General features: G+C 36.7%; 1 long non-coding RNA gene across 1 annotated transcript; it reads right to left on the minus strand.

The window, feature by feature from the left end:
• Window positions 1–1,881: 1,881 nt before the first annotated feature.
• Window positions 1,882–14,414, minus strand: LOC116410943. Its single transcript, XR_004222773.1, has 2 exons — window positions 14,308–14,414; window positions 1,882–2,082 (listed from the first exon to the last, which is right to left on the minus strand). It is a non-coding gene; the product is annotated as an uncharacterized LOC116410943 (long non-coding RNA).
• Window positions 14,415–14,697: the final 283 nt, after the last annotated feature.

The raw sequence follows: 14,697 nt of genomic DNA on the forward strand, positions 1-14,697 counted from the left end.
CCAACACCTGGGATGTTGCTTTCAGTGTCCCCAAAGCATGTAGTTATTTTTGAATTCCTGACTTGGTGGCAAGTTTTGGTTGAATAAAAACATGATTTACTACCAAATAAAGCCACATGTAAGCCAACAGCATAGAGGCTGCCTAATAGCCAATCTTAGCCCTTATTTGGCACCTCCATGAACTTTTATGATGCTTGTGTTGCTCTCCAAGTCTTTTACATTTACATTTGACTGTGGCTCACGAGTGAGGAAGGTTGGGGACCCCTGGTCTAAAACATAACAGTTTGAGATTAAATTGAAAGCCACCCAAAATATAACTTTTGATAAATCAGCAACATTTTATTGGGCAGATTTTACCAGAGACAGGTTAAATAGGAAATAGAATTAATACTCCACTGATCTTGTTCCTTCTTTGTCCGATGCTCTTTTCCCTCAGCTTATATGTGGAAATAGAAGTTAACAAGAAGCATGATCTTGGGGGGAGTGTTGGAGCTGATATTTCTGGAATGTAATCAGCCATAAATGATGGGTGATGGCAAAGGGCATGTTTAGCAGCAGCTGGTCACATCACTTGTATGTTGGGTATTATAATGTTTCATGGTGTCTGGTAACCGTATACATGTGGTAAAAGACTAGTTTACTGTTTTGGTAAATTCATACTTGTCCAATGGCAATAATGTTAGAAAGGTCCAAACTCTCATTTTTAGGCTTATGCATGGGCCTGTTAAAATGCAAATCATTGGTAAACTTTATGGTCAGTGTAGTCAGTTTAACTTGAATTATATCATGTACAGATAGATTTAACAATCTTATATCAACTGTGGTAAGGTTACTATCAGGATACCTGGGAAAGTCCAGTTTGGAGCTTATATATGTCCCAACAGAGTGGTTCCGGGACTGCTAGTCCAGCCCGGGTGTTGTGGGTCTACCTGAGGCATCTCAGCTGGCTAATTAAAAGGCAGCTTGGGCCAAAGTAGAGAGATCCAGTCTGGGGGAAAGACACAGGAAATCTGCCTGGGGGGCTCACTGAGAGGCTACAAGCTTGTAACATTGTTTTTTTCCTTCTCTGTGTGGGAGAAAGGTGGTAGGCCTGCTCCTGATTAGTTAGGACAACTGACCTGTGTTAGTTAGTGCCCATTAGGCTAATGCCAGACAAGGCGTAGGGCGGATATTTTCGGCAAGCGGAAAAGCGCTTGCTGAAAATACTGCCCTACACCTCCTACATGTGCCTGCACCCGAATGAATGGAATACGCTCAGGTGCAGGCACATGTAGCCGATATACAAATAAAAACGTGAGACTTTCAAACTCTCGCATTTTTATGATTATTTTCGCTACATGTGCCTGCACCTGAGCGTATTCCGTTCATTCGGGTGCAGTCACAAGTAGGAGGCGTAGGGTGAAATTTTCGGCAAGTGCTTTTCCGCTTGCCGAAAATATCCGCCCTACGCCTCGTCTGGCATTAGCCTTAAGTGGCAAGGATTTTATTTTGAACTGTTTGTTTTGTTATATTTGTGCCAAGTGAAAATAAACTGCCTAAATGAGACTCTCTCAGACTCTCTCCCAGAGAGCTGGTCCCCGCTACCTAACCCCTGACACAACATAAACTTTCTTTGTACTAAGCACAATTCAGAAATGTTACAGAGTATTGGCCCTTTAATAAAGATCAATAAAAAGGCAGGTATTTACTTTAAAAAGAAAAACAAAACAAAACCAAAAGAAGCAAGATACTAGACTGCGGAGAGTAAATATTCTTTTGGTAGAACATCAAGGAACCCTGGCACTAAGGCTAATTCAGCAGGCAGCCTATTCTTGCAAATAATGTGATTATTTTGTGTATGTAAACAAACATACAAATCCTGTGCTTAATAATACAATTGAATTTGCATTAAATGGAGTTTATTAAGCTAAAAGTTAACAGCAATAGAAAGTAATCTGATTCATAATTTGCCATGCTAAGTACATTTCACAGGAAACTGCAAATCTTCATATTCCACGTCAGGTCATTTAAAGGTCAGTATTAGGATTCCTGGGATCCATGCCGGCCCTCGAGTGAAGGGAGAAGAATGATGTGATCCGGCACCTGCGGAGAGAAATAAACACATTTATTATGGGACATTTTTGCTTAGAAGTTGAGTCAGACAACACAAAATAACACAAATTCCAGCGTGAGTATACTCACTTGGCAAGCTGCTACACTCCCTGGGTACAACTCACGGAGAAGGTCTTTTACTGGAACATTATATATATATACATATACACACAGTCTAATAGGTGGTGCACTCAAATGTACAGTTGACATCACATAACAGAACAGAGCATACAGACATACTCAGGGACTTCATAATGCAGTAAAAAAAAAAAAGACCTTATTTGTTAATGGTTTAGTCCCACTAGGGGGCCTTTCACATGACACACAAGCAGAGTCTCCTCCTCCACCATAACTTATATACCAGTGTACACATTTGGCTCTGAAATGCCCTGGGTGACATCATCAGTGACATCACTAGTGATATGTGCATAGCAATTTTAAATTTGCATTTGCATGGATATGCCCATGCCAGTAGGTAAAGTAAGAGATACACGTTACAGACAGGAAACTACACTGAGGCCGCTTTTATTATTACACGCATACCTACATAACTCTTGGAGGTATTCTTACAGTATATCATATATCAATGTGAAACTAGCCCCCATATGTAATAAAAGGCACTAAGTTTGCCCAGTAGCAGTAAACCATAGCAACCAATAAGATGTTTGCTTTCAAACAGGTGACCAGTAAATTCTACCTGCTGATTGGTTGCTATGGGTTACTGCTCCTGGGCAAACTTAGTGCCTTTTATTACATAACCCCAAAATTCCAACCAAAAATGCTCAATACCACCTTTGAGGTTATATGCTGTGGGAAATAGTACCATGGTCTACTGGCCTTTCTTTGCCAAGTGCTATCATCCAATGTCTTGTTCAATAATGTCAATGCTGGGGGTCTCTTAACCTGCCAGGGTTAATACACCTTATGTTAACTTCTGCCAGCTTACTCTCTTCTTAATAAGTACATATCCAAAGGGTAGCAAAATAATGTGTTGGTGGTTGTAGCTGTTAGTGGATAGTGTTTTTTGAGTGGTTTAGAAGCTATACTGCTACTGTAGTAATGCTGTTGTAACCCATTATTTTCTTGCTTAAAAGCTATGATGCCAAAATGCCCTGTTTTTTTCATTTTAAATGATGACCTGGTATATTTTATTAATACACTTCACCAGCCACTTGCAAACCAAGTATACTAAGGATGAAAACAGAGTGTCTTGTGACTGGCGATCCATCTGCTAGACGTTGGTGCAATGCTTTTACTCATATAAACATCTATAAAATTGAGTTATGCTGATCATGGAACTCTGCTTACACTTTTAGTCTAGATATTAGGCAGAAAACTATTGGGAGGAACAGAGTTCACCAAATACATTATCCATACTTTGTTCAGAGTCCCTGAGGTTACCTAAGATTGGTTTAAGAAGGAACTGATGGCTATTGTCAACACAGACTGATGTCTGTGATGTAAAAGTTGATGCTATAGTTCCTATAGCCATTTTAGAGCAATGACGTGCTTACAGGCATATCTCTTTGCAGTGTTGTGTGATATGCAGACCATGGAGGTTGCACTTCAATGTTGTCAGTTTGGGGTGTCTGATTATTTAAGCTACAGTAGTCCCCTGGCAGCTCTTTAAACTTGCTCCTCTTCATTGTATCATCTATCACTATTCTTTTTGGTGAAAATCTGCAAAATATTATAATTTAAGTTCCTCACTCTGTATGTAGCCCTGCCTGCCTTCAGCTGCACTGCATACAAAGGGGACCAGAAGGTAGGTGATACATTGGCATCCCCATAGCTTTAACATCATGCAGCACATGCAATGGGATGCACAGAATGTGATACAGAACCCTCTAGTTAATACCATGCAGTCTTTGCTTTAGAGTTAAGCTGGTGATACATATTTATATTTTGGCTGTTGACATTTTCGACTCCATTGGCCAATCTGCATCCTATAGATCTGCTCAGCTTTAGCTTTTAAGGAATCATAACAATGTAGATCATTGGTGAACAATTAAAAATGTCAGTTGTTTATTCAAATTGTGTTTCTTTAGCAGAGGCATAATGAGTAATTTGCAAGTCACACTTAATGCGGGCAAACAATATTCTGGAACTGCAATATCTATATAATACTTACCTGCTCTAATAATACAATAAAGTCATCATAGCTGCTGTAATAGTAGTCTGGGTAAAGCCGTTTACAGTTTAAGACATAAGAATGGAACACAAATTTGCTTCAGTTCTGAACATAGAACAATGTATGCCAATATGACAGATAATACTATCATAAAAGAACTGCACATTTATTAATATAGGTGCCAACATTAATGCATAAATGGAGTTACTGTACAAAAATACAGGTTTGTTTCTATCCAGTTCCTTCTGTTTAAATAGATGCATTTGTTATATAGGAAAATATTTATTATGTCTTCAAAGACATTTATAATAAACCAAATAGCAGTGCGACTAGAGATAAATGGGGTTATCTGATCAACGTTTAGGCTGGAAATCAGTGACCCAGAAATTAATTTCCCTCTAACGCAGAGCATTTGACTCCTGCCAAGTATAAATGGAGCCATAGTTATTACAAGAAATACATTTATTCATGTTCCATGTACCTTTAAGTTTCTGCAAATAAATACATTGTATTTAGTTATAAAAAATTAAAGGCCACTGTTACATACTAAATTATTTAAGCAGAGGAAATGCTTCTAAATTTTATAGCTTTACTAAATTTCTCTGGCAATTCTCACCATTTATCATACATGTTCTTCTGTCTCTTTTCTACTCAGAAGCACAGCATGAATAAAGTTCATTTCACATTGAAACATCACTATGTGGAACAATGTGATGAAATGAGACACAGGAGGAGAGTTTATGTTGCACTCAGCTAAACAGTTGGCCTATAGGAACGGTAGCTTTTTATGCTGTGACTGATATATCAATTGTGAGTTCTCAGATATGTCTTGTCTTAAAGCAGGGGTGTTGAAGCACGGTGTTCATGTGAAAGATTATGGGTAGCATAACAACGTGCTGTGAGGTTATAACCCAGGCCTTATCGAAAGTAAAGCAGATGGCAAAGCGTTAGATTTTTCAGAAGAATAAAATGCAAAAACAATATGGTTTTCCTAATTCTCTCTCATGCAAAGATTGTTTTTCCCATTTGTGCACAATGAAAACTCATTATGTCCTACACATAAACATATTCAGATTGTATTATAAAAGTAACTATTAATACATGCAAAATAGCACAAAATATACTAACGTATAATTATTTAGTCTTTGTCAATAGGGATTTCAGACGGGAATACACCACAGTTTAACATAATATCTGCAGTAGAATCATCATATAGACTCCAACTCTAACTAGAAATGTATGAGAAATAAGGCCCTGCAATCTAACGTGAAATGAAATCGCAAAATCGCGGTAATATTTCCACCTCCCGTCTTTCAGCTGACATTGTAATCACTTGTGCAATTTGAAAATTTCTATCTTAATTTACTGCCAGGTGATCTAGTAAATTGTTAAATGTTACCTTGAGAATAATGCAATGCTGTTATTGTCTTTTACCACCTTCTTACAATGAGTCCTATAGGCACAGATTTTGCTTCCTTTCCCTTTTATGCACAGCAGGGAAGCGCCAACATGGATCCAGGAAGAAGCACAGATATTCCAGGAACTGACTGATATTTTGGTATGAACTATCAGAAGGGGCAAATGGTAGGGACCTAAATATAGTTTCAATATGCTCTATAAAGGTGCTAGTCAATATTCCATCATTAAAGGCAATGTGATATACACTGTTTTGTGGCTATTGTATTTGGAAAGAGCTAAATATTATACATACTTCATTTTAATATGAAGTATTGGTCTATATTGCTATAAATGACAGAAAAAGATAAAAAAGGAAAAATCTTGATGATGAATGAAAATGTTGTGAAACCAATAGGGTTATGCATAAACATTGCCCCAGTGTTGTTATTCATAGCAACCAATGAGAAGTTTGAAGTCACTTTTTAATTTCTGAATTGGGTGGGTTACAAACTTTGCGCATACTTGCACAAATGGGTATTAATGAATCAGTGTCTTTCAGCATACTTATCTGTAACTTTCGACAATAGCCATTTCTATGGGTGGCCAGAGAATAAAACTAGCATACACTGTGCTAATGTATGTATATAATTTCTTATTTATGTAGCACTACTTGTGTGCACGCAGCCCTGTGCAGTAGAAAAATAAATAAATAGACCAGACAGAACAGACATAGGTCAATACAATAGTAAAATACAAAAAAATACAAAGTACTGTTACATTCTAAATACATAAAGGGTCATCTACTAATGGTTACATACTACATTTCTCCATCTTAGTTTCATTATTCTCCAATGTGGCAGCATCCTATAAAAAATAGTTATTACAATGCTCAAGGTCATTAATAAACAAATTGAAAAGCAAAGTGCCAAAGACAGACCCCTGCTATACTCCGCAAACATTGCTAGTCCAATTAGAAAATGCCCCATTTACCACCATAACTCTTTGTAATCTATCCTTTAGTCAGTTCTCAAGTACAAATATTATGTTCCAGGCCAGGATTCTGTAATGTAATCTGTAACCTTCTGTGTGGTATTTTTATCAAATGCTTTTTGCAAAATCTAAATAAATTACATTCACTACCATCCCAATCTCTATGTTTATGCTCATAGAAGCAATTACATTTGTCTGGCAAACTCTGCTGTGTATTAAACCATGCTGGCACAAACTCATAGCATTGTAATTTCAAAAGTATTTCTTAAAAAGCTTTTCTACCACTTATCTTAAACGTTCCTATAGTTTTCAAGCTGAGAACATAATTTTTGAAATTTACAATCTCTCAACACCATGCCAGACCTCAAAGAAAACAGGTATGTGATCCCTCATCCGGAAACCCATTATCCAGAAAGCTCCGAATTACGGAAAGCCCGTCTCCCATAGACTCCATTTTAATCAAATTATTCAGAATTTTAAAACTGATTTTCTTTTTCCTTGTAATAATAAAACAGTACCTTGTAACTGATCCCAACTAAGATATAATTACTCCATATTGGGGCAAAACAATCCTATTAGGTTTAATTTATTTATTAATTTATTTTATTGGTTTTTTTTATGGGTTTTTGTTTAGTAGACTTAAGGTATGGAGATCCAAATTACAGAAAGACTCCTTATCCGGAATACCCTTGGTCCCGAGCATTCTGGATAACGGGTCCTATACCTTTACTGGTAAATGAAGTTATATGGTTTGGTAATCAGAGCTAGAGATGAGCTAGTGATGAGCGAATCTGCCCCATTTCGCTTAACCGGAAAATTTGTGAATCTCTGAAAAGACTCGCAAAGCGGCAAAAATAATGCGTGGCAAAAAAAATTGTTGTGAGCCTTATTTTTGGCAAGTCTTAGTTACGTGGCAAATTTTTCCTCAGCAAATTTTGGCAACCATTTTAGATAAAAATCCTCCAATGGCAAAATGCGGATATTCACCTCAAGTCTGCCAAAAAATTTTGCTCATCACTAGTTATAGTATTTTTGTCAAAGAGACAAAAGGAAGGAGGTCCCTGCCCCACAGAACTTACACATGGGTGGTTAATTAATTGCCAAAACCGAAGGGATATGTTACATTGTATTAATTAGATGTTATGTTGCACTTTTATCTAGAAAAGTGTCTGAATCACTAACCAAAATATCTGCTTTTCTCACAAAAAATCAATTATGATGACTCTAGGTCTCATTTCCTAGGTGCAGGATGCCAAACAAAGTTGCAAAAAGCCATTAATTTACCATGTCACCCTAATTCTGATACACAGAGGGGCTGATTCACTAAAGTGTGTTAAAACGAGCGCTATTTATAGCATGCGTTAAAAATTTTTTCGCTTCTTATTTTTTGTGACTTAACTCACGATTCACTAAAAGGACAGGCGTCAAAATTTAGATGTGATGTTCTTTGTGTTATTTAAGTTGCAATGAGCGTTTTTCTTGCGTTATTTTCCGCGCGTGCGTTAATTCCCGCTCCATGTGATATATTTCACTGCTTGCTATATTAGCACACGGTTTAACACATGTAACCATTACATTCGTAAAACTACTTTGCTGAAAATGACCTTTTCCCTGAAAACTGGAGGCTGCATCAACACAGGGCCAACACATACTTGAAAAAATCCCACTGCAAAGTCCATGTTGTGTTGCCAAAAGCTCACCAACCACAATTTTCTTTGTGAATCATGCGTTAGTACTATTTCTATGTGAGAATTAACGCATGTGAAATTACTTTGACGAATCAGTCGTTATTTATCGTGTCAATTTTAGCGCAAAAAAACATGCAATAACGCTTATCGACCTTTGGTGAATCAACCCCAGAGTATGGGCAGTAAAAGTGGGGGGTAATTTGATAGAGTAAATGGGTGGGAATGGGCAGCCTATTGAGAAAAAGACGATTTTAGCGGCTAATAAGCTGTGTAACTATACTCATTCAGGGTCTATGGATACTAAAGATATCAATGAGCAGGAGAGAGTGCAAAGACATGCAACTAAACTTGAAGAGGGGATGGAAGATTTAAATTATGAACGTAGACTGTCATGGTTGTGGTTGTTTTCTCTGGAGAAAGGGCGCTCTTTACAAGTACATTAAAGGGTATTATAGACAGATAGTGGGAAAAGAACAAAGAATGAACCTCCTGGAGTTTGGTCTTTTTTGCAAATCTTGCAAATCTTTACACCTTACTCCAAAGGCACAAAGATTTGTGTATGACAGTGGATGATGAGCAAGTGAGCAAAAGCTGAACCCAGTATGTTCCACAGTAAAGAATAATTCAGTCACTTCTTATTCTACTCAATGGAACCACCACACAAACTATGACTATAAATGACTATAATGAGAAGCAATTCACAACAGTTCCTTGACTTTTTTGTAATAACCTTTTTTGATTTAAGTAGTGGAGACAAAATACCACTTGTAGCATTCTAGAGTTTGATTTTACTATTTATATTATCGTGTACATGTTTTAGATGAAGTTGGATTGTTGTGGTATATTTAGATGCACAAATTAGGTCTCCTAACAGTCTGGTGTATTGTTTTAACTTTCTTTTAATGCTTCAGTTCTCAGATTTAGATGGACGGAAAATGCGCAAATTTAGAAATACATTAAAGGTAACCATTAGTATTCCAGGCCACTGACTTGTGTTCACTTAAATGAAAACATTGGTTTACACAAATAATGTTTCTTTTTGCTTCATAAAAAATAAAACAGTTTGAAAAGGGGGACCCAGCTGTGCTAAGAGGCAAATTACTTTATGTGAGTAAGCAAACATTTTCTGGTCAAAGCATCAATCTATTATTCAGGCCTATTTTACTATTACATCAGTTTTTAAGTATTATGAACAATGTATTGCTAAATAAAAAGCAATGGGTTATGCTCTTTCCCAATTTCTTAAAAGGTTGTGTCATGAAAACCAATACCTACAGCGCTTAATATCTGCTTATGAAAACATCAGTCTTTCTTTCTGGCCCAAATATTGTGTATATGTATTTAGCTGTAAGAGTTTCTGGGGGACGTGAGAAGAAAAACAAACAATATAATTGCAGAACTCAAGAAACTGAGATTAAGTCTACAAATATTTTCACAAAGAGAACGGAACATGCCATAATCTGTGTGTAGATATGGGGATGGAGGTGGCAGCATAAAAGAAATAACCTCCGTAGCTTTCATTATGTACATGTTTCTATTTATGTCCTTGCTTCAGTAGCTATTTTCCTCTACCCTTTGCTTCAGACAGATATAGTGGGAGTGCATTATGTATCATGCCTTTTTATTAAAGCTATAAGTGGCCATTAACAAAATCTCCTAATACAAGTGCTAGAGCACGAAGGGTAGTAAAAGTGGGCCACTTAATGTGGTAAGAAGGGCTGGCGTGGCTAAGAGGGTATAGACTAGGGGTAGGGTTAGGGGTAAGTAGAAGAGGTACTTGCCTACCCCTAGTTTGCACTCTCTTAGCCATGCCAGCTCTTTCACATGCACATGTGGGGGGGGGGGGCTAAAGTGGCCAGCCTGGTTACCTAAGGCTTGTTGTAGGGGATTAGATAGTAGCAAGGTGAATTGCTACAGGTGCATCGCAGCCCTGTACATAATGCCTGCCATCGGTAGTACCTCCAGGTCAGTAAGTACAGGGCCCAGCAGCATCTTCACAATCGCAGGCGAATAGTCTACTCCAAATGGCACCATGCGTGAATTGTCTCCTTCAAATGCTTTCCCGCTGGCAATAATGTAAATCACCTAAAGAGTAAATTTCAGGCAACTTTGAAAAACAAAGAGCCGCGTATGTTTTTCCATCAGTGATTTACTTTATTGCCAGTGGGAAAGCATTTGGGGAGGTTGCTGTCATGCAGATTTCACTGTGGGTGATAAAATTCCCCTTGTGCCATTAGCCTTACTTTTTATCTCATATGTCTATAAATTAACAGAAAATGTTTTTCCATTCCCAATCTGGTTATGTAGCATCATGTTGACAAAGTTAAAGCATAATGTAATGTATGTCCCTACCATATGAATATTTATTATTTGCATTAAGTTTGTTTGGAAAGACAAGGCAAGCAATAAACAAACTGAATTGCATATATAAAGAATGGGAGTTTCTCAATAGCCCTAGATGGCAGTGTAGCCTACCATTGTACACAATTATCCTGTATAGTTAGATACCTAACTGGGAATAACAGGGACTGAAATCCAATGCCTTATATGAGTAGGAAGTTTGAGTAATATGCATATATATCACATTCGCCTGTTTCACAAGAAAAAAACATTACCTTTTCACTGGTTGAACTCGTTCATGTTTTAGGTACCTTTATTGTGTCTACATGTAATAAATTTATAAGGACTACCTCACAGCTTAGTAATTATGTCTATATTTGAAGAATGTCATATTTTTAACCTACACATGGGTCCACCATATAACAATCATATCAGGATTCTGGTTGTACACAATTAACTACCTACATGGACAGTAACAGTGCACCAATCAGTCAACATGAGGAGTATGAGGCTTTGCTCTTTCTGCACTACTGATGGGGCTCACCAGCCTGACAAAATAATCCTTTTCAGCTATGATCTTCAAAAATATTAGACTTTGATTTCTCAAAAGGTTTTAGCATTCCCACATAACTGATAGATGGTTGGACAGTTTGGTTAAAATAATATGTCGTTATTTCTGATTCTGGCTTGAACATAAACTGGTCACAGTCCCCCCTTGTTATTTGCCAAACTAAATTCCATTTGGTGGATATTCTTGGATTCTGAACGTGTAGCTCTTACTAATATATAAGTAAGCCTAGTAACTGAATTCAATGTAGGGAGGCTATAAAATTTGACTTATAAATCATGAAGCCTACGTACAATTTTGCCACCCCATCGTGGGTAACATTGCCAACATTATCATGAAAAAAACAGAGTTTCAGTTTGATTTATATCATGATTTCTAATGTCATGATATTGTTTTTCTATATACTACAAATTTCAAGTTTTAAGTCAAGTTTTAAGTGCAATGTGTTTATTTTATGTATAAATGAGTGAAAAGAATCTAGACTCTAAACAAAAATGGTGCACTAGCATTACAGGTCATTTGTGGATAGTTTTGAAGTCTCCAGTAATGAATATTATTTGAGTATTTAAACTGCAGATTAAGCTTCTAACAAACCAAGAAATCATTGCACACCTTACTTGATGCCACATCAAGGCTTTATTTATTTTTTCGCCAGTATGGTAATTATTGCATGCAAAAATTATTTTTTTTTCTATTGCAAATTTTATGGGTTTTGGAGGAAGACAGGATATTATTGAACTCACAAATAATGACAAAGACTGCAATGTGGTATAAAAAGAATCATTTACATTTTCAGCAAGCAGATGTACTTTCTGAGAAACATGTAATGTAATAGAATTAGGCAGTTTAACCAGCAGGGTAGATTGGACCATTTCAGCTTTCAGACATCAATAATGACACAGTAACACCCCTGAATAAAGAGACGTGTGGATTTTACAACAATTTAGATCTCTTTTTTTTAGATTTGTTTTAAGTTTTGCAAAGATAGGAAGGATGCAAATACATTTCAGCACTGTGTGGATAAGGCCACAGCTGATCTGTTATATGACTAGAAATGTGATTTTTCAATATGGTTGAAAACATGAAATGTACTTGAGAAATCTTTTGATTATGCCATCAAATTATATTATGGAGAGCTGAATAATTCAGAAACTATAAAGAGATCAGCTGAATGCTGTCTAACCCGATCAAACACAGGTCAATGCCATCTAAGCAGCCTTCTGAAATTTCTTCCTCCGTGACTGCTAAATGCTTAGTAACTGCAGAAAGCCCAGAATTGAGACACAATTACACTGCCATTGTTTAAATAATCAAACTGTGACCTTTCAGGTTAAATCCTATAATTGGAGTGATACTTCAAAGTGCTGCCTACCTTTTCAGTACTGTTTTGTGCATTTACTGTAGATAACAAGGGAACAAGCGAACCCTCCGCTGCACTTGCTTCAGTGAATGTTAAAACTGATTTTTTTTCCTAAGCTCTATTAAATCTGTGCTTTGAGTCTATAAAATAATAAATCAAAGCGCAATGTACGACAATTTTACAGTGTTTAGAAAAAAAGAAATTTGACCAAATACTTTAGAAAAATGTATGCCTTGAAATCAGAGTGTGAGCATAAAAGCTTTGTATTGAAGCAGCTGGTTCTGCTTCACACATATTACCCCATGTGTCAGCACTGCTACCACCACTGGCATTGCTGGAATTGAATGGGACTAGGTCAGGAAGGAAACATTGCTTTTTTGTCAAATAATAACAATTTTTAAGATTAACATTCTCAGAAAAGCTTGTGCAAGGTTGTGCTATGGGAACATAACCCCATTCAAACAGCTTTAGAAAACACAGTTACTCTCATTACAACTGAAAAGAAGGAGAAAAATGGTTTGATAATAAAATGTCTGTTTATCTTTTGAGGAATCAGATGATTCTTCTAGTTTTTTGGGGGGTTTTTGGATTTGTTTATTTCCAAATTTAGAGAGAAAATTGCTATACAGATGATTGGAAATTATAACATAATTATTAAATGACAACATATTAACAGCACCTGACTTGTCTAAAGAACACATTTATACAAATCTTTTGTACAATTTTCATACAATCTTTTTTCTGTTTTTTTTTTTTTTTGCTAGAGCACTTATTCTCCCATTTATTATTTCTCACATCAATTGGCTTAAGCACAAAATTTCCTCCAGTTGCATGACTTTTCCGTAGACGTCTATTAAATGGATCTTCTAAACCAGAATTCTAGAAGTCATCTTATAAAAATCCTGCCATAAAGAAATGCTGTTGTTCCCCATTGAAGATAATTGGTCTAAGCACCTCTGAGCTTTCAAATGTTGTAGATAAAAATAATTAGTGAGAAAATGGTGAAAAAATGCTAATTATTATAAAAATATGGATCTGTGAGATAAACACCCTTTTTAGCCTGAATTAGCCTAAGATTTTCACAATTTCCAACTTATTATAATAAATCAGCCCTAAGCAGTAGTTTTTATGTTACAGTAACAAATATCCATCTTTAAACTGTTTACAGTAAACTATAAACTTAAATTACCTATGTACATACTGTATTTATTTCCTGTTATTTGTTTAGCACCAACACATTTCTGCAGCACTTTACAAAGATTATTCATCATCCCCTGCCCCGGAGGAGCTTACAATCTCAGGTCCCTATCACATTCACACACACTATGGTAAATTTAACCAGAAGCCAGTTTACCTGCCTGTATGTTTTTGGAGTGTGGGAAAAATTCAAAAGGATTACCCAAAGGAAAGCAACACAGGCACAAGAAGAACATACACACTCCTTGAAAATATTGCCCTGGCCAGGACTGAACTCAGGACCCCAGGCCTGCAAGGCAGAAGTGCTACTCTCTGAGCCAAATACAAATATTACTTACATGTATTTTTTTAGTTAATACCAAGATTCAAAGTGGCTCAAATTTAAATATATTTGTAATAGGTGTTGAGGTTGCAACAAATGAGCTGCTATAATACATAACATGCTCAGTTGATCTGAGAAAACCTACAAATCCTTCTAATTTAATTGGACGTGGGAACATTTGATTGAATGGAACTCCAGTGTTTTTGATTACAGGGCACTTACTCAGGGACAGCCTTTTGGATAAACAGGAAAAGGGCCGCTTTTATGTTCTTCCTGTGTCTGTGTGGGTTTCTTCCTACACTCTGGGGCACATTCATCAAAACACGAGTTCAAATCCTGAAATGGGAAAAAATTGGATTATATACGATAATTTCTGATAATCACAAAAATGCTTAGAAAAAAATCACGGTAATGTTTTATTGGCGATCCGAAAGTCACAAAATTTTCACATCGAACGATCGTAAAAGGTGGGAAAATTTTCCAACTTTGATCCTTCTATGCATGACTTTGGTAGCCTCCCATAGGACCCAATAGCACTCTGCAGCTCCAACCCGGCCCAAGGAAAGTCTCCCATAGGGCTCAATGGCACTCTGCAGCTCCAACCCGGCCCAA

Source organism: Xenopus tropicalis, chromosome 5 (assembly GCF_000004195.4).
Source record: "Xenopus tropicalis strain Nigerian chromosome 5, UCB_Xtro_10.0, whole genome shotgun sequence".
NCBI classification, from domain to species: Eukaryota; Metazoa; Chordata; class Amphibia; order Anura; family Pipidae; genus Xenopus; species Xenopus tropicalis.